Source organism: Sphaeramia orbicularis, chromosome 20 (assembly GCF_902148855.1).
Source record: "Sphaeramia orbicularis chromosome 20, fSphaOr1.1, whole genome shotgun sequence".
Taxonomy (NCBI): domain Eukaryota; kingdom Metazoa; phylum Chordata; class Actinopteri; order Kurtiformes; family Apogonidae; genus Sphaeramia; species Sphaeramia orbicularis.
Genome location: NC_043976.1, coordinates 29,427,424 through 29,449,695, shown reverse-complemented (window position 1 = coordinate 29,449,695; position 22,272 = coordinate 29,427,424).

Genomic DNA, 22,272 nt, shown 5'->3' with positions numbered 1-22,272 from the left:
AAGATAAGATAAGATAACCCTTTATAAGTCCCACAAGGGGAAATTCCTGAATCTTTGAATCTAAACCATCACCATCCTGAACTGCTGATACCAGACAGGGTGTATATACAGTTTTCATGTTTGTTTACACCATGTTCTGACCTTGCCATTCAAACATCAAACTAGAAATTGAGGCTCATCACACCAGCCAACATCTATTCATCATCAATTGTGAACCCATGCAAATTGTAGCCTGGGTTTCCTGTTCTGGTACCTGCTGTGGTCTCCTGCAGCTGTGAGCCTCCTCTGTCAAGGTTCAACCTGCCCTGAATTCATGCTCTTCTCTATACCTCTGTTGGAACCTGTAGTTTTTTTCAATCACTGCGGTCTGGTAATTCTCCTCTGACCTCTGGCATCAACAAGACATTTTCACCCACAGAACTGCCACTCACTGTGTTGTTTGTTTATTTATTTATTTCGAACCATTTTCTGTAAACCCTATAGATGGTTGTGCATCAAAATCCCAGTAGGACAGCAGATTCTTTCTTCACTATTTTCAACTCCAGCAGATCATCTACGTCAGTGGTTCTCAGCCCCTGTAAATCATCACGAGACTCCGCCCCCCCACCCCACCCCACCCCCGACCAGGGCGGGGGGACTCCAAAGGTTATAATTAGCATTGTCATGTCAATATCCTCCTTGTCACATCCATCTCTCCTCCGAAACAAGTTGTTGAACGGGGGGAGGAGTGGGTCTGATGGAGATTATATACGTAGCATTGGTAGCGCCCCCCTTGTGAAAGGAGCGCGGGGGGGTGCAACGGACATTACCGACGACGACAAGTGCCACGACGTACCTTATTGGGGATGAGATTTGCCATTGACATAACATGCTGCTTGATATTGATACTTATACAAACTAACGCCCCCTTTTTCGGTCTTGGCGCCCCCCCCCTCTCAGCTTTCTTCTTTCCAATACTGGTCTGCATGCTTAAATGCACTGAGTTGCTGCCATGTGATTGGACTATCAGATATTTGCATTAATGACGAGGTGGACCAAACTAAATGGTCGGTGGGTCTGTCTATAATGATCTACATTGATCATCACTTCTGACTAGTGGTGGACCAACAGTTGATTTTAAATCCGGTTATAAATATTATCGATTATGATTATTCATCCAATGTCATTTTTCCATAAAATGATGACAATGGCAACACACAGTAAATCATTTCCCAATTTGGGATCAATAAAGTCTACCTACTTACCTAAGTACCTAATGCATGTCTGAAATGAACTTCCTTTCATTTCACAAACTGGACAAATGCTGAACTGAATATTTCAGTCAAACTAATAAATGTCTGAAGAAGTAATTGTATTGAACATTTAACCTATTATTAGCATATTAACCCATAAAAAAAACAGGCAAGGATAAAAAATTCTGATTTCTCTTTTAGTTTGTTACAGTTTACTCAGGCATAGTAATAGATACAATATTTTAGACAATAGGAATAGATTCTGTGCGGTCTCTAAATGTCCATAGACACCAAGAACATCCATATGAACCTTATTATTGTGAAGTAATTCTTCATTTACTTTGGGTATGTCTGTTTAGGCGTTTTTCCCCTAAAAATATGGTTAGGGTTAAACAGGTTAATGCTGATAATCTGATGTTTTCTCACATTTTAACATGCCTGCATGGAGATAATATGCAAAAAAAAAAAAAAAAAAAAAAACAAAACTTTACAATCTAATAAAAATTAATAATTTTTTACACTCAAACATGTAACTGCACATCAGGTTTATCTAGAACAGCAAATTTACAGTAATGGTATGAATTTCAGTGTATGAGATGATGCATAAGCGTCCAATATGTTGGCTGATATGGAACTAAAACAACAAAATCCATAAGAGAACACCTTTGAACAGCTGTCCACTGTAGAGACCACTATGCATGGAAGGGTTAAATAACATCACAAAGTCCAGATCAACAATAAAACAGCCTCTACCACTTTTTTCCCTGAAGAAAATCTGAAAAATGTATTTGTTTCTGGACATAGCCATACTTTTTTAGTCTAAGATGGACAACAAGATAATCATGGTGGGTTTGGAACATAATTTCCCCATCAGTCCGTATTCCAAAGTATTTATTCTGCGACTGTCTCAATCCTTTTGTCGAATATATACTAAGATCATCATGCTCTAATGTTCTGGCTGTAGAAAATAACATGAATTTTGTCTTTTCTGCTTTTACAACACCTGATGTTTGAAGTTTCACATCATATCATATCACAGAAAAGTTAGAAAATGGCATCCTCATAATGAGCTGTTCAAGGCTTTTATTTTCTCCGAAACTCAATAGAGTCTGAGTCAAAAAGTACAGAAGTATGGTACTCATTTCTAATCATTGAATAGCTTTTACAAACGCCACAAATAGAATAAAGTAACCTCAATATTCACACTTGTGTCTGAATAACGGTACAAGAATGAGGATTTTATTAAAGACTAAAGGTAGAGGTGTCTCTTGTACACCTCTAACAGAACATATTTCTGCAAGCTACATAAAAAAAAAAAGAGGATAATGGTACTTTTTGAAATTACAAAAGCTTATACAACAATTTTATGAGTGGCCTAGCATGAAATTAGATCCTACTCAAGCCCTAAAACTGCATTATTGAATTTCATCTGCGCGATGTGTCTCTGAGAAGGGCTCGATGCCAGCGAAAGGACCAGATGTGATTGGAATGTAACTGATATGGTATGAGACTGCAGACAGAGATTAACAAATTTAATCTAGATAATCGAATAATGGAAAATAAAGCCCATGCCGTTAAGCTGTATACCTTGATGTAGATTGTTGCCGGACATGGACCCCCCTTCTCACCTTAAACTCTCTCTCTGTCAACATGCCAAAGTCTTTCCTGTGCTTATGTTGGGTTTAATTTCATCAGTATGCCGGGTCATGCACCTCTCCGCATCTCTACCATCTGCCGTAACATCCCAGCCTCAAACTGGATGAGCAGAGCGGTCGTATTTATCCTCGCAATTGGTCACTTTACAGTCTGGAGGTGGGAGGGGTTAGCGGTTTGGGCTGTTAGAGAGGGTGAGGGGTGTTAATGGGTGCAGACTGATGCATGATGAGTGTCCGTATTATGCTAATGAACGGCAACAGCCCCTTTCATATGTTCCGCCGAATGCATTGTGGTTAGCGCTAATGGCAAGATTTTGCATAGAGTAATGGAAAAATCCTAATCAGTCACTCCACTGCAGCAAACCAACACTATGGATCAAGCTCCGAGTTTGGAAGAAAGAGCAACTGAGCTAATTACGTACAATGCTGATGCAAGACTTTGTTCCATTGCCTCGGGAACCACATTGCTCTTGACCATCGGCAATAAAAAGTATCATAAAACCCAGCCCGAGAAATCTGTACTTCTCTAATTTAACGCAAATATCCATAAACTACCAGATGATACAACAGACATTCCGCTGGAGGGTTTCTAAATTCGTGTGCGGCGATGCAGGGCGGCAACTTCGGATATTGTTTGTTGCACAAGCTGTAGCGCGGTGTTTTTCAACCTTGGGGTCGGGATCCCATGTGGGGTCACTTGGAATTCAAATGGGGTCGCCTGAAATTTCTAGTAATACATTAAAAAAAAAAAAAAAAAACTTAATAATAAAAAAATACACATTCAGCCTCAATTAAAATAATAGCATAATCTATAAATATTGACTCCATATTGTCTTTTTAGTTTAACCCTTTCATGGATAGGGGTCACTATAGTGGACAGCTATTTTACAGCTGTTCTCCTGTATATTTATGGGTTTTGTTGTTTTAGTTCCATATCACCCAACACAGCGGATACTTATGCATCATCCCATACACTCCAATTCATGCCATTACTGTAACTTTACTGTTCTTGATAAACCTGATCTGCAGTGACATGTTTGAGTGTAAATCAATTGCTTGTTATTATTATTAAACAGTGTTTTTCTTTTTTTTTTTTTAACATAGTTTTTTTTTTTTTGCATATTATCTCCATGAAGTGAGTAATGAGTAGTATCAGAGTATGTTAAAATGTGAGAAAACATTAGATTAGAATCTTTTTTTTTTTTTTATTATTATTATTATTTCATAGTTTTCAAGTGATGTATCAGTAAATACGTGTTTTTTTGCTTCAAAAATCAATTGCATGGTGTCAAACTGAGTGGACATTTTTGGAACTCCATGAAAAATAGATTCATAACAAAATTTTCAATCGCATTGTTTTTTTCATGCCTAAAAAGGGATAAAAACACTCAAGAAAATAAATCTTGATTAAGGTTCTCACAATTCATGCATGAAAGGGTTAATGTGAATAGAATAATATGACATTATGCCAGTGCTTTTCAACTTAGGGTCAGGACCCCACATGGGGTTGCCTGGAATTCAAATGGGTCACCTGAAATTTCTAGTAATTGATCAAAATAATAATAATAATAATAATAATAATAATAATAATAATAATAATAATAATAATAATAATAAAATAGATGGTGAGTTGAGAGAGACAATCCCAATCTGTAAAAGACAAACTGTGAAGCTGGAACTGCAGCACTGTGGTTCTGTTTATCTGTCAAATGTTCATTGTGGTCAGTTTCAGATGCTGCAGCTCTTTCATAATTCATAGTTTGAGTTCTTGTTTGTTCAGTATTAATTGTCAGCCTTGTAAATCCAAGCTGGACTGACTGTACATATCCTGACCAAGGAAAATCAAATTCTCACTTTGTGCAGTAATCTACACCTGGCTTTACCGTCCATAATAATATACGTTATATAGATTAAATGTCGTCTAAAATTAACCTTTATTTACAACATGGTATAGCAAACTATTACATGATCAAAAACAAATTCATTTAGCAAAAATTAAAAAAAAAAAAAAAAAGTCTCTGTTTTGAATGTCTGGAGTCGCCAGAAATTTGTGATGTAAAAATGGGGTCACGAGCCAAAAAAGGTCGGGAACCATTGCTGTAGTGTGTGACAGATACTGTGGTGTACAAAAATATTAGAACACTTGTCAGATCTTAAGAAACTGGTGGTTTATTTGTTCCCAGAGCCTGAATTACACTTTTTTTGCCATTGCAAAAGGTAAAGGCAAAGGTACTGAGAATATTTCACCTACAAATTTTTTTTTTTTTTTTTTTTTTTTACATTTTATTCTAATAGAGTGTTTTTCAACCCTGGGGTCAGGACCCCACATGGGGTCGCCTGAAATTTCTAGTAATTGAATGAAAAAACCGGACAAAACGCCTATGTAAAGTTATGCTTTTAGATCACATATTTGAGTATATTTTTAATTTATTACAATTTTGATTTTATATACTTAATATTTGGAACCAATATTCACTTTTAAAGTCTTTGAAAAGGTTCATTAAGCATCTTTGTGTCATTTGTGCAATAAATTATATACATTTTTCAAATCGGATTTTATATTTTTTTGTGTGTTTTTTGGCCTTTTGTGTTGATATAGTAGGTTTAAGTGAAAAAATAATCGGCAGATGAGATAGATGAAGTTGTGCTGAAAAAGAAGATACTAAACATGGGGATAGTAAATATTTCTTTATATAGTATAAAAAGGCAAATATTTCAGTATATTTTTAATTTATTACAGTTTTGATTTTATATATTTCATATTTGGAACCAATATTCACTCTTAAAGTCTTTGAAAAGGTTCATTAAGCATCTTTGTGTCATTTACGCAATAAACTATATACATTTTTCAAATCGGATTTTATATATTTTGTGTGTTTTTTGGCCTTTTGTGTTGATATAGTAGGTTAAAGTGAAAAAATAATAGGCAGATGAGATAGATGAAGTTGTGCTGACAAAGAAGATACTAAACATGGGGATAGTCAACAGTGACAGTATATAATTAACTGAACATAAAACAAGTGTCTCCATCCACTGTCATTGATCCAACAACATGGGTTTTACTGGGGAATCAATGTTGTAGAAGATGACGGTGTTTCCATGGTAACTACGGAGCCTCTGCATGTCCAAATGGGTCATTATTTGATGACCATGAAAAGATGACAAACTGTATTTTACACCAATTATTTACATGTATTGACAGGATTAGTGGATCAACAGGTATTAAACATTTTAGTTCAGTAGATGGTTTTGGTCGACAGTAGCTGTTTGGGTTTTTATGGGTTAAATACAAGTGAAAAATAAAAATAAAAATCTATGTTAATGTTCTGCTCATACTGATGAAATGTCCTATATGTAATGCTGCTGAAATACACTGCTGTTTTTATTATGGTTTAACATGCTGCTAATTTTTTAATCCTGCAGTGTAGTATTTATTCATGTATATTTATTCATTATTATTTTTTGGATTTTTACAATATTATCAGATTGTATTATTATTATTATTATCTTTAATATAGGATTCATTTTGTAGGATTTTACCATGTACATTGCTGGACCTTCATTTCATGTATACACTACATGTAATGACAATAAAATGAACCTTGAACCTTGAACCTGATTATTTAGACACTTCCTCACCACAGAAACCTGTTTATCATCCCTTCAACTATTATTGGTGACACCATCGGCAATAAAAAGTATCATAAAACCCAGCCCGAGAAATCTGTACTTCTCTAATTTAACGCAAATATCCATAAACTACCAGATGATACGACAGACATTCCACTGGAGGGTTTCTAAATTCATGCGCGGCGATGCAGGGCGGCAACTTCGGATATTGTTTTGTTGCTCAAGCTGTAGCGTGTGACAGCTGCAACCATGAAACCGAGACACTGTGAGCAACGATGAGAGACAACGGAGTGTAGTTTTGTACCAAATTAACTGTGACAAGTGATAGGTTTAAAGTCTCCTGTGGACCGTAACATGCATCAGATCACATGACAACCGGCAGGTGAACAAAGGGCCTAAGAATGATCTATGACTCACTAGATTGGGGCATTTAGTCGAAGTAGCAAGGCAACAACACATGCAACTGTCAATGCCACAAGGCACAAGTGCCAAAACCGGCCAGCCAACGGGTCCAATCTGGCCCCTGGGATGAATTTGTGAAATCCAAAAATTACACTGAAGTAGGCCTGTAACGGTACACAAAATTTTCGGTTCGGTACGCTTTTGGTTTTGAAAGCCACGGGTTGTTTTTTTTTTTTTTTTTTTTTTTTTTTTCAGTTCGGTACAGGAAGAAAGAAAAGCCCTCAAAATGTCTTTAATACATTTATGAATTTTTGAAAAATTTTCCCCCAATTTTTGGACACAATAGAATATAGAAAAACAGGAATATAATTCTGCTGCTATAAATCAAATAGAAAATAAAATGAATTATTAATATTACTAAATGTATTTTAAACATTAGTATTGCACTTTGCTCTGACAGGTAGTTTTGAACAAACATTAAAAATCTAATCACAGTTCTGTCAGTTCACATTCTGTATAAAAATAACAAAAAAATTCCACATGAAGTGCAACATTAACAAGAGGGTAAACTGGTATTCTGTTGAAACAAACTGAAGAGCAACTTTGACAACAAAAAATTAACCAAATTATTTATTTTAGGACAGAGAACAAACTGTTTAGGACACTTTGTGTACGTGCGTGCAGGGTGCGATTTGTCAGGGTTTTTTTTTTTTTTTTCGGTCGGAGCCGGGGGGGGTCCATAACTAATGTAACGAACGCTGGCGTGAAACGAAAGTGAAACTTTATATTCTTTCAATAGCCAACTCCTGGTCCTATTCCTCTGTTATACAGCGTGTGTGTGTGTGTGTGTGTGTATGTGTAGGTGTGTGTGTGTGTGTGAGAGACAGACAGACAGAGCTAGTGTAAGTGTTTTACAACTACCGTAGTTCATAGGCGGCAAACAACGTCCGTCTTATTAACGTCTCTTTCCTCGTTGTTGTCTTTCATCGGGACCTGAACTGATCCAAACTGGACTGGACTGATGGTGGAGGGTCTTCAGTCTCTTCCTTCCAGGTTCACATCATAGTTGTTGTTGTTGTTGTTGTTTTTAACCTTATATCAGCTGCCATTTAGTTTTTCGGGTCAATGTGTGCGTCCTTCAATATGTCCGTGTGGAACTTGCGTGGATTAAAAATTCCGCATCAAACAACATCTTTCGTTTCTTTTTCTTTTTTTCAGCATACTGTGCCATTTCGGTACAGCTGTGTACCGAACCGAACAGGTGTGTACCGAAATGGTTCGATTTGGTACGTGTACCATTACAGGCCTACACTGAAGATATTAACAATCAATGGGGTTAAAATCATTTTAGGTCAGTTCAATCTAAAGTGGATCAGACCAGTACAATACTATCATAATAACCTATAAACAAAGAAAACCACAAATTTCTCTCTTTGTTTTAGTGTAAAAAAGGTAAAATTACACAAAAATATTTACATTTACAGACTAGCCTTTTCCAAAAAAAAAATTTCAATAACCTGAAATGTCTTAAGAGAAGTATGTCGAATTTATCTATATTCTGCCAGTTACTACATGTTTTGTGTATTTGTAGATCCACTGTGATCTGTAAATTATGATTCACATGTATAAATGATAAACTAAAGTGTTAGATCGTTAAAATTGCATTTATTTTTCTTAAGAATTTTCAGGTTGTTCCTATTTGTTCATGTTATGTTCAAGTAGAGTTTGTAGATGCAAACATTTTCATTATGGAATTTGACTTTTTTCACTCAAAAACATGGAGAAAACTTTGGTGTTGACATTACACTGGGTTATAAAAAAATGTTTTTTGCAAGTTGCCTAGGTTTTTTCAACTGAATTAGGACCATTTTGCACCGCTAAATCCAAAAATGACATCTGTTTTTCTCAATCAGGTCAGGTTTTTTTGCTAATTTGATTTTGAAAAATTTGATCTTCTCACAAAATTGATTACATTTTTGTGACTTTATCAGTTGATTTTTTATATAGTTCTCACCCAAAATAGGTTTTAAGAGAAAAAAAAATCATTTTCTAACAGGATTCCTGTTAGGTATAATGGTGTATTCACCGCAGATGTAGCAGAATACGTCAGGCTTATTTTTGCAAGATCTTCTAGTCGAAGCCATTTCATTCACCTGTAATATTAAAAAAAAAAAAAAAACATTAATCATAAATTGGCAAAAGTAAAATCTTCAGAACTCGTTTATTGCAAGAAATATGAAAGAATTTTGTATCATATGATGTGAAAATGCCCATAAATGTAAGCAAAAATGTTAAAAAGCCAATATGTAGCATAGTTCAGAAAGTTGACCTGATTGAGCAAAATTAATGTGATTTTTGGATTCAACACACCAAAATTATCCTAAATCAGCTCAAAAAACTTAAACAATAAATTTGTTGTTGACCAGTGTTATTTATCACTTCTAATCCTATTATTTATATTATTTTACTGGTCTGGCCCACTTTATAACATATTAGTCTGTATGTGGCCCCTGAACTCAAATGAGTTTAACATCCCTGCCATAAGGCCAGCGACAACATAATGAAACTAGAAAAGTGCAGACAAGTCCCCACCCCTCAAAAACGAAGTAATCAGGTTTTAGTGGAGAGTTTTAATAAACAAATGATGTTTAAAATGATTCTGATTGAGTGACAAAGTAAAAACCTCATCTTCTGACAATGATAAGTTCTGTTTGTGCATTAAGTTATCTGATAAAAAGACTCAGTTTAAGTTGGATAACGGCCTTGTCAAACCTTTCTTTCAATTTTGGAAATTCAGAAAATCCATATATTCCTCACTGTTACATCTTGTCCCGTGTGCAGTGTAAAAAAAAATGTGTAATTTAACAGAATTTTTACTGTTTATTTTACAGATTTTTTCCTGTATTTTTAAGATACAGGAAAATATCAATGAAATGACAAAAACGGACTGTGATTTTACATGTCAAATGTAAAATAACATGAAAAAACTGCAACTGTGAATAACCATAAAATTTTCCATTTTTTTAAGAGAAATTTTTTTCTTTTTTCACAGAAAAAATACAGTTAAAATACATTTGCAAATGTGTCGTAATTTCACAAATATTTCTTTTCTATATATGAGATTAAACTGTTAATTTAAAGTTCAAAACTGTAAAAAAAAAAACAAAAAAAAACCAAGATAAAATTAATTACAATTAACCGTAAAAGAAGTATTTGTTCTGTAAGTTTTAACAAGACTTGTTTGTTTAATGACACATATCTTGTGTAATTACGGGAGGTTTCACGACAAAAATGTTGAATAAATGTATTTTTGTGAATGTATAACATGTATAAGCACTGATAAACTGTCCAAATACAGTTTTTAACAGTGGATTGTACAACTTAGTCTCAATGAAAATTATTTAGATATATATTTATAGGTAATCTGATTGTTTTAATACATGTAAATATTCTTTATTAAACATTAAAAAGTACAAAAAAATATGTAAAATCTCATGTAAAGTTAGGGCAAAAAACTATATTTTAATTATGGAAAATTACCGTATTTTTATGAAATGGTTATTTTCCGTTATTTTACAATATTCTTTCAGCACCCCTTCTGCTGGAATATTACTTTTTTTTTTTTTTTTACAGTGTGTATCTATGCGAATTAAAATGTGTGGCATCCAAGCCCGGATTAACCATATGGGCAACTGGGCAATTGCCCAGGGGCCCGCGACCTCTGAAGGGCCCTGGGTAGCTCGGGCATAACGAAAATATCTGCTTATCTTTTGCTTATAAATGAAACTGTCCGCTGCCCGGAGCCATTGCACTGCACAGAAACCCTGCTCCTACTGTCTGTGACCGTGAGCTGAGACCCTCTCCTCATTGGTCAGTCCAAAAAGTGAATCAGCGGTGACACAAATCAACGTGCGTGCACTGAGCGGAATGTGAGACGTCAAGTATGTTTATTGTTGAGAGAAAGCAGATTTCAAGATGTTTACAATGCACTTACTTGTTGAATTCTGAGGTGACAAGGGGATTTCTGTTTAAAATTCATATCTGATTCTATCAGATTATGTTTGTGTTTTGTCTGTGGGCTTTTTCTGACAATTCAATACATTTGTGTTGGCAAAAAGTGTTCTTAAATAAATACTGGATACTTTGGAAATGGTTTCTTATTTATTTTTTGTGAAAATGGAGGACACTTCCCTCTCTTTCTAATGTAGTGGATCAATTTTAGATTATACTGATGCTAATGTGTTTTGTTTTCATCTCATCATATGCAAGTGAGTGGCCTTGACAAGAGGCTATAGTGGTGCACTTGTAGTTCTACGAGCATTTACACATTTGTACATCAAAATGCATTTGATGATAGTTATTGAAGTATGGGGTATATTTACATATATTCCTGGAATTTATTCTGTATTTTGCCAGATTATAGAGATCCTGGGGTTGTGATGATGGGGCCCTTGAATATCGTTGCCCAGGGTACAATGAAGTGTTAATCTGGCCCTGGTGGCATCACTTGACATTTAACCGTAAGTTTACATGATCTGTCAGTGATCACAAGATAGAGGACGTCTGTTTTCATGAAAAGCCTGTTGCTTCAGCTCCTCTCTGCTCAAATCCTCACCTCACATCACCGATGGGGGGGGATGAGCGGTGGAGGCGAGGGACGAGAGTCACGTTGCATAAGGAATAATATCAGAATAATGGGCCTGAAGAAAGGTGCGGGGGCAGTCGCTCTGTATGACATGGATCTAATAAACCTGGGGATGATGTGTGCAGACTGTACTATGATTAAATCTACCCCAACTTAAGGTATGACCCAAGTCTAAATATGCAAAACGTCATCGATGTACCCAACTTTGACATTTATCAGCTCATGTTTTTGCGATAATGGTGAAAATCCAGTCCAAAGGCAGGAGAATAATAAGGTTCAGGTTGTTAGCTGGTTGAAGAAGATGACTCTGGTTAAGCGTTCTTTGTAAAATTCTCATCCAGAGTATTTCTATGAGTGTCCTATAAAGGGTTAATGTTTGTCTAACGCAATACAACTATTAACCCTTTATAGGACACTCATAGAAATACTCTGAAATGCACAGTTTAAGATTTCATGTGTTATTGGAGGACATAACAAGACTTTATTTTAGAGTTTTGGGGGTTTTTTTGGAAAATTTTGAACATTTTTTATTGAAATGCAGAAAATCAAGGTCAATGAAGTTACCGTATTTGGTTCCTTGCCCATAAGTGGTCAAATAAATTGTTTTCGGGGAGCGGCAAATCAATAATATGACACATCGTCCGTCCAACGGTTTCTGAAACCTCTTTAGATTCAGATTCAGATTTATTAATTGTCATTCGATAAAAACATCCCAGATGCTGTTAAAGAACGAAATAGCAGAATGCACAGCACGAAAAAAAAAAAAAAAACACAGAAAAATAATCCTAAAAATACCAAACCTGAGACGTCACCCTTTATTGGGTCATTACGGTAATTTCACTCACACCTGTGCTAGAAGCAGGAAAAGAAGCTGTTTTAGCGGTATTATAACATTCTTTCTTTTCTTTTTTCTCTTTTTTTTCTTTTTCTTTCTTTCTATCTTTCTCTATTTTCTTTTTATAACGAAAGAAGAAAAAGAAAAAAGAAGAAGAAAAAAAAGTAGTATTATGACATGCAGGAAATTGTAAATGACTGCTAGATTTTGAAATATCTGAAAAAATGGGCAAACAGACTCACTCACAGCATATTTTTTCTAGCCTTATTATGGTCAAAATAAGAAAAAAAGTCCACGCGGACCATGTTAGGTTTAGGGTTTCAAGCAGGGTTGTCAAACTCATTTTAGTTCAGGGGCCACATTAAGCTAAATTTGATCTGCAGTAGGCCGAACCAGTAAAATAATAACATAATAAAATACAAATAAAGTCATCTCCAAACATTTCTCTATGTTTTAGAGCGAAAAAAGTAAAATTATCCTTTAAAACAAAGTGAATAACATGAACAAACTGAAATTTTTAAAGAAAACTTTGAACAATATTATGTCTCAGTTTATCATTTAAATGTGTATATTACAATTTACAGATCACAGTGGTTTAACAAATACAGAAAAGATTTAATAGCAGGCAGAATATGGTTAAAAGTGCACTTCAGACATTTTAAAATGTTCATATTTGTTGAGATTATTTGTGTTTTTGTGAAATGTTAGTTTGTTTTAGTGTAAATACAATAAAATGACATGAAATTTTTTTCTATTTACAAGGACAAAAATTTGGAGTTGTGATCATTTATAGGTTATTATGATCGCATTTTACTGATCCGACCCACTTGAGATTAAATTGGTTTGTATGGGGAACCTGAACTAAAATGATTAATGTCTTCAGTGTAATTTTTGCATTTCACAGATTCATTCCCGGGGCCGGACTGGACCCTTTGGCGGACCGGATTTGGCCCCCGGGCCGTATGTTTGACACCTGTGATTTAAAGGGTTAAATGTTGGATCTTCAGGTAGAACACCAATGAAGGCTTCTGACCACTGGTTTGAGGTAATCTTCGGGCATGTATTACAGGGTGGGGAAGCAAAATTTACAGTATTTTGAGGTAGGGATTGAAAGACAGTGTATGACCAATTAGTTTATTGAAAGTCATGAGAATTTATTTGCCACAAGAAAATTGACATAATAGAAAATGTTTTTATTCTATGTGTCCTCCTTCTTTCTCAATAACTGCCTTCACACGCTTCCTGAAACTTGCGCAAGTGTTCCTCAAATATTCGGGTGACAACTTCTCCCATTCTTCTTTAATAGTATCTTCCACACTTTCTCGTAATAGTTTTGCTCATAGTCATTCTCTTCTTTCCATTATAAACAGTCTTTATGGACACTCCAACTATTTTTGAAATCTCCTTTGGTGTGACGAGTGCATTCAGCAAATCACACACTCTTTGACGTTTGCTTTCCTGATTACTCATATGGGCAAAAGTTTCTGAAAAGGTATGGATAATAGTGTTAGGTATGATTATGACATCAATATATGTTTGGTTTCAAAACAACTGATGTAGTGCCTGCTGAGAAAAAACAACTACATGTTCATTGTAAATTTTGCTTCCCCACCCTGTAAGTCTCTAAAATTCCCTAAATTTCCATGTATATTCACCTCCAGTCGGCTCCAGGTAACAAATGCCCAAACTTCAGCCTAAGGTTCCACTCAGTAACCCATATTCCAAACAGGTAATGCAGTATTGTCCTGCACAAACACCCATTCACACACAGCAGTGAGCAGGCTTCGAATAATTAGCCACTGGAGTAGTTGGACAGATTAAGTTTCACTCCATCTAGTGTTCATCCATCTGATATTTGATAATAGGTAACTGCAGACATAACTCTGTATCTAAATGGATTTCAAACATGTTTAGTTGTGAATGCCTCGATGTCTTATCATTAAAACTGTGCTGTTCTAATTCAGCTGCAGTGTCACATTTCAGATGAACATGATAATAACATTTTCTGATAAACATTCATGTTCCATCTGGAAGTATGTGTTTGCAAAACAGCGTTATATCTTCTGTCCTCACAATCACTTCCTTTCAAATGTGAATTTGGTACAGTAAGTCGTGCAGTAATCTGTTCTGCAATAACAATGCAATATTTATTTGATATTTATTAATAATAAATGCACTATTTTTATACAGACTTGGTTCATAGGTATACATACTGTTTACATAGATATACATACTGTTTTTATAAGCAACATATTGTTAATACTATTGATGGATATACATAATGTTGCATATACAGTACAGGCCAAAAGTTTGGACACACCTTCTCATTCTTTGCATTTTCTTTATTTTCATGACTATTTACATTGTAGATTCTCACTGAAGGCATCAAAACTATGAATGAACACATGTGGAATTATGTACTTAACAAAAAAGTGTGAAATAACTGAAAACATCTCTTATATTCTAGTTTCTTCAAAGTAGCCACCCTTAGCTCTGATGACTGCCTTGCACACCCTTGGCATTCTCTTGATGAGCATCAAGAGGTAGTCACCTGAAATGGTTTTCACTTCATAGCTGTGCCTTGTCAGGGTTACTTAGTGGAATTTCTTGCCTTATTGATGGGGTTGGGACCATCAGTTGTGTTGTGCAGAAGTCAGGTTGATGCACAGCTGACAGCCCTATTGGACAACTGTTAGAATACATATTATGGCGAGAACCAATCAGCTAAGTAAAGACAAACGAGTGGCCATCATTACTTTAAGAAATGAAGGTCAGTCAGTCTAGAAAATTTCAAAAACTTTGAATGTGTCCCCAAGTGCAGTCGCAAAAACCATCAAGCGCTCCAACGAAACTGGCTCACATGAGGACCGCCCCAGGAAAGGAAGACCAAGAGTCACCTCTGATGCTGAAGATAAGTTCATCTGAGTCACCAGCCTCAGAAATCGCAAATTAACAGCAGCTCAGATTAGAGACCAGATGAATACCACACAGAGCTCTAGCGGCAGACACATCTCTACAACAACTGTTAAGAGGAGACTGCGTGAATCAGGCCTTCATGGTCAAATAGCTGCTAGGAAACCACTGCTCAGGAGAGGCAACAAACAGAAGAGAATTATTTGGGCCAAGAAACCCAAGGAATGGACATTAGACCAGTAAAAATCTGTGCTTTGGTCTGATGAGTCCAAATCTCAGATCTTTGGATCCAACCGCCGTGTCTTTGTGCGACGCAGAAAAGGTGAACGGATGGATGCTACATGCCTGGTTCCCACCGTGAAGCATGGAGGGGGAGGTGTGATGGTGTGGGGGTGCTTTGCTGGTGACGCTGTTGGGGATTTATTCAAGATTGAAGGCAACCTGAATCAGCATGGCTACCACAGCATCCTGAAGTGACATGCCATTCCATCTGGTTTGCGTTTAGTTGGACCATCATTTATGTTTCAACAGGACAATGACCCCAAACACACCTCCAGGCTGTGTGAGGGATATTTGACCAAGAAGGAGAGTGATGGAGTGCTGCGCCAGATGACCTGGCCTCCACAGTCACCGGACCTGAACCCAATCGAGATGGTTTGGGGTGAGCTGGACCGCAGAGTGAAGGCAAAAGGGCCAACAAGTGCTAAGCATCTTTGGGAACTTCTTCAAGACTGTTAGGAAACCATTTCAGGTGACTACCTCTGGAAGCTCATCAAGAGAATGGCAAGGGTGTGCAAAACAGTCATCAGAGCTAAGGGTGGCTACTTTGAAGAAACTAGAATATAAGAGATGTTTTCAGTTATTTCACACTTTTTTGTTAAGTACATAATTCCACATGTGTTCATTCATAGTTTTGATGCCTTCAGTGAGAATCTACAATGTAAATAGTCATGAAAATAAAGAAAATGCAAAGAATGAGAAGGTGTGTCCAAACTTTTGGCCTGTACTGTATATATATATATATATATATATATATATATATATATATATATATATATATATATATATATATATATATATATATATATATATATATATATAGACACACACACATTATTCATGGATAATACGTACTGTTAGTATTGTTCATAGATATATATACTATTAATATTGTTCATAGATATATATACTCACTGTTTTCATACATATACACTGTTAATATTGTTTATCGATATATACACACTGTTAATATTGTTCATAGATATAGAGACTGTTAATATTGCTTATAGATATATACACACTGTTTTCATAGATATACATCCAGTTAATATTGTTCAGATATACATACTGTTAATATTGTTCATAGGTATACATACTGTTAATATTGTTTATAGATATACATTCTGTTAATATTGTTTATAGATATATACATACTGTTAATATTGTTCATATATATATACACTGTTAATATTGTTCATAGGTATACATACTGTTAATATTGCTTATAGATATATACACACAGTTTTCACAGATATACACACTGTTAATAGTGTTCATATATATACATACTGTTAATATTGTTTATAGATACACATTCTGTTAATATTGTTTATAGATATATACACACTGTTTTCATAGATAAAAATACTGTTACGATTGTTTATAGTTATACACACTATTTTCATAGATATAAATACTGTTACGATTGTTTATTGATATACATACTGTTTCACAGATATACTTATTGGAAATATTTTTCATATATATACATACGGTCACATGCTGTAACACTGTAAATTTGCATGCATATTTTGTCCAGTTTTATTTTTCATTCTACTCAGCTCTATTCTCATGTTTCTTTGTAAAACTGTAAAATTTGTGTTCTATTTTCTTCTCCTGTTTTGAGTCTTTGTAATGTTATATTCACTCTGTTCTTATTTTCTAAAGTACTGGTGTTTTGTTATTTCTGCACTGACCGGACTTGCACTCCTAATTCCGATTCTGTTCTATTCTATTCTATTCTATTCTATTCTATTCTATTCTATTCTATTCTATTCTATTCTATTCATATATTTCCATGCAAGTACTTTCACACACCAGTTAAATATGTGTGCTCCCCTCTGCACCTTTTCTCTTATAGTTTGATTTAAATGTGAGCCAGGAGCTTAAAGCCTTGGATTCATTGCTCATGCTTTTCCGATAACCTATCTATCTTCTCTGTTTCTGTCTCTTTCTGTCTCGTGTGTCCTGAATGTGACATATCCAACACAGACAAATGTGTACATGAATCATAAACGTCATCGTTAAGTGAATCGAGCAAAGAACTTGGCACAAACTGATTGTTTTTGGGGTTTTTTTTCCCTCCCTCTATGATTATGCATTAAGATAAATGACTGATCTAACCCCTTGAGGTCATTTGTTTCTGTTGTAATGTCATTGCTTGAGGATTTGATAAAAATAACATTTGGTGCATCTTGACAACAAAAGTCAGGACGTTTACTTTTGGCACCTCAGCGCCCTGTGAAAGAACTGCATCTGCTGCTTTTCATTACTTTTCATATTTCACACTCCTTCTGCCAGCATTTTACCCGTTGCTCTTAGAACGCAGTGTCTTTTCCAATTGACATTCAGTGCCACCGCAGTGAATAACTCCTATCCTGAATGTTAAACAGATATGACATGGCGCTTTGATTGTAAATAATTTGGCTCAAGCTATGGGGTCAGCCAACCGAAGAGCATCTACTTTCTCTTCATATCAAGGCCTTCTGTTCCTCCAGCTGCCGGGCTGCCTGTGTCTGAGGCAGGTGTCATTGTAGCTCTGTGAAACACCTTCATCCTTGATACAATTATCCCCTTGGCCTGGTAACTTAACCTACAACATGGCTGGGAGGCATCCCGGAGCTTCCTGGAATACTCGCTGCGTCTGCCGGAATACTATGACATGAATGATTATATAGACGTGATGAGTTGACCCGCAGTAATGTAGTGCTCTGAAAAGTGCAGCATCGATTGGAGCGCAGTGATAAATTAATGTGTGAAACAGACGCCTTGTCTTTCTGCACAAGTGGTTTTTTGCTAGAAGATAGACTGTGCCGTACCAGCCAAAACAGACATGGACATATTATTTGTCGTGGGGGTTGTGTAGTCAGTGTTTTGCCTGCAGTAGATGGTGGTTTGTATGGGTATAGTTTGAAGAAGCAGACAGGTGTATCAACATGGAAGGTAAGCAATGCACTGCTGTGGATGACGGCAGCTACAAACACATACTGTAGCCAATGTGTCAGCTTTATTGTATGTGTGTGTGTCTGTATATATATATATATATATATATATATATATATATATATATATATATATATATATATATATATATATATATGTCAGTGGCAGCTGCCCATCTTTCAGAGAGGGGACGCTCATTGTCGGCTTACATTAAAAAAAAACAAAAAAGGTCAAGTTATTTCAACATAAATTCGGCCCTCCATTCCTTTTTAAGGAAATGGTCAGTGACCTTATCGTACCAAGTAAACAAGAAAATGTTGAAATTATGTCAAATTGAAAAAAGGAAGTACAATGAGTGTGTTTTATTTACAGTGCAAGAAATGAACAAGTAATTTCGTAGTGGTTTCTCTCTCTTTCACAGCAGAATGTGCGATGGTATTAAACTGAACTGTGTCAGTGAAGGAGCAGATCTGAAAACAGCTGTCAGTCAAACGGGATTGAGCCTTTCCAAAGATCCTCCAATCAGCACGTGGAATCCTGGCGTCCAGCCCAGCTGAGCTCCGCCCACAGCTCCATTCACCCCCAGAGACGCCCGGCGTCCGGGGGCGGGACAACATTTTGGCATTTATCCAATTACCGTCCAGTTTTGAGGCAATGAAAAAAACTGTTCCACTCAGTCCCATTGAAGTGCATGGACGCTGAGCATCTACGGACAAATGCACTGAGCAGAGATCGAATGAGAAAACAGCGCAACGGGAATGTATGAGAAGTGAACAACATCGAGTCTGATGATTTGTGATAAAGCTGATTCTGAACGAACTCGTCTGTGAGATGAACGTGTTCTAACACATTTGGAGTCAATGAAATGTCAACACAACCGAACATATTCAACCATTTAATTTTCGGAATTTTAGGGGACACCAGGCTTCCCTTGCAGTCTATGAGAAATTGCCACTGATATATATATTAAAAAAACACTAAAACTAGAAGCACTCGGAGAGTGCAGACCTCTGCCAAGGCAGATCCGTGGGCCCCCGTGACCCCACCCCCACCCCCGATCACCACCAAAATTTAATCATTTGTTCCTTGTGCCAGTATCAATATTTCCTGATTTTTTTATCCAAATCCATCCATAACTTTTTGAGTTATCTTGCACACAGACAGACAGACAGACAAACAAACAGACAAACCAACGCCGGCAAAAACACCTCCTTGGCGGAGGTAATTAAAAAACAAGTTCAGTAAATAAATATCAAATATGATAAATACATAAAACCCCAAATAATACAAAATGTTCCCTCCCAGCTGATACTGTTTTCAATAAAAAAAAAAAAAAAAGGACCAAAAACGGACTTTTGGGGTTTCTTCTCAACAGCACTGATATGATCTAATTTTTTAAGGCACCATCAAGATCATATCCTTAAAAACTATAAAGAACAATCATGTGAAAATGCTCCCTCCCAGTTGACACTGGTTTCAATAGCCTATTTATTGGTGTAATCACACTATTTCCCAGTGTTTACCCACCAGTCTGTGGGTTTGTAGCATTAATGTAGGCACCACAGGTTGTTAGGCTAATGAGTTTATTTCAGTATTTTTATGCATATACATAAGCCTCTGTTTGCAATAAAGGTTTAGCATGGATTTATTTGCAGAGTTTATGCAACTTGTTGTTTTGCTGCTGAAAAAAGGTAAATAAATAATGATTAAAACTGACTATGAGTCGGTTACCTGCAGGTCCAGACTCTGAACTATGACATGTTATGAGTTGGTGTGAAAACATTTTTCATTCATTATAGAAATCTGGCAGGAGAAATTAATCTGTCAAAACAGAAGTAATTAATAGAAACGATACACATGTATACATACAGGCGAATGTCACCTAGTATTTACTTCATGTAGATATTGTCCATAATGATGCAAAAATGCACAGTTTCTAGTCATACAACAACAGCTAATAGCCTTCATACACAGTTTAAGCCTCCAAAAAACAAAGAGAACTAGAGGAAAACCTTAGTTGGGTCCGATCAAATGAAAGTGAACATCAACACGAAAAAGTAAATTTGCACACATCATTTATCCAGTGGGCTCATTTTTTAGCTAAAGATCTCTACTTTATGGAACTGTTATCCTTTTTAAAATACCACTTGGAGAAAAAAAATTACAACTGACTTTTTACACTACGGCCATAGCTCCAATTTGACGCTAAAAATTATATCTAAAAAATTTGAAAATGTTTTCAGTCTGATTATATAGATGATTAAGTTTCAAGTATTAGATTTGCATTATTTTTTGAATATTATTTATGAGTTTGAACATTTGTGAGTTGTTTAAAAGGCTCTGTCCACATGTTAGCACAATTTTTAATTTTCAACTTACTAATAATTCAGATATTTGAGTAGAACGTTCAGAAAATAATGATCTTTTGAAACATTGTAGGTGATGCATACAATGGTAAAGAGTTGTCCACATGTTACTATGGCAACCTGCCCACAAGTTACCACATTCTCATGTCAATAAAACAAAGACTTTTCAATATTTGACTCCAAAATTTATTTTCAGCATAGTTGAACATAATATCTAAATGGTTTTGTCCTACTTGATATCAATTTCTGTCGAGAACCAGATGTTTCCAATGTTTGCGTAAAGCCTAAAAAAATGATGTCCATTTCAAGTCAATATAGAGTTAAAGCAATGTCCAAGCATGAAAGAATTTAAAAGGAGGTACAGAGACACAATTTTTCAGAGGTACAGGGATGAGGGAGGTATTGGGGATCACTGGGTGTTATAAAGATGTACAAGTATACGGTATGTGTATGTATGTGTACTTATAGGTGTGCTTGTGTTTGTATATATATGTAGATGTATATGTGTGGGTGTATAGATCTGTGTATGAATATGTATTTACATATTCTGTTGGATTCTGTTGGGTTTCTGTAGAATTGACTTAGAGTCTGGTTTTGACCAACTCTATATATAAAATGTCAAGAGATAACTTTCTTGTGATCTGGCGCTATATAAATAAAATTTGATTGATTGAGTGATTTAATTGGTTTTCCCCTGTAAGTCGCTTTGGAAAAAAGCGTCTGCCAAATGCGTAAACATAAACATAAACATAAACATACACGTGCTATTCTATTATGTGTTTATGTAAATCATATTATATTTGTTCATAATAATATAAAAGCCAGCAACCAAATTATTTAATAGTAGGTATCAGTCATATTATGGTATATAGCAGGGGTGTCAAACTCATTTTAATTCAGGGGCCATGTTCACCCCAATATGATCTCCAGTGGGCCGGATCAGTAAAATAATAACGGTGAAAAATGTAAAATTACATTATGATAATGTTTACATCTGCGACATTTCCTTAGAAATCTGAAAAACATGAACATCTTGAAATATCTAAAGAAGAACAAGTGCAATTTTAACATTATTCTGCCTCAGTTTATCATTTACATGTGTGTTGCAACTTAAATTACAATTACAAATACACAAAACATATAGTACCAGGTGTAATATTTGTAAAATTGCATTTACTTTTCTTCAGACATTTCATGTTGTTCATATTTGTTCAGGTTATTCACATTTGTTTTTGTAAAAGGATAGTTTGTTAATGTAAACATTTTCATGTGATTTAACTTTTTTTCACTAAAACAAAAGATAAAATCTGCAGTTGTCATTATTTATAGGTTATTATGACAGTATTTTCTGGTCTGACCCAATTGAGATCTA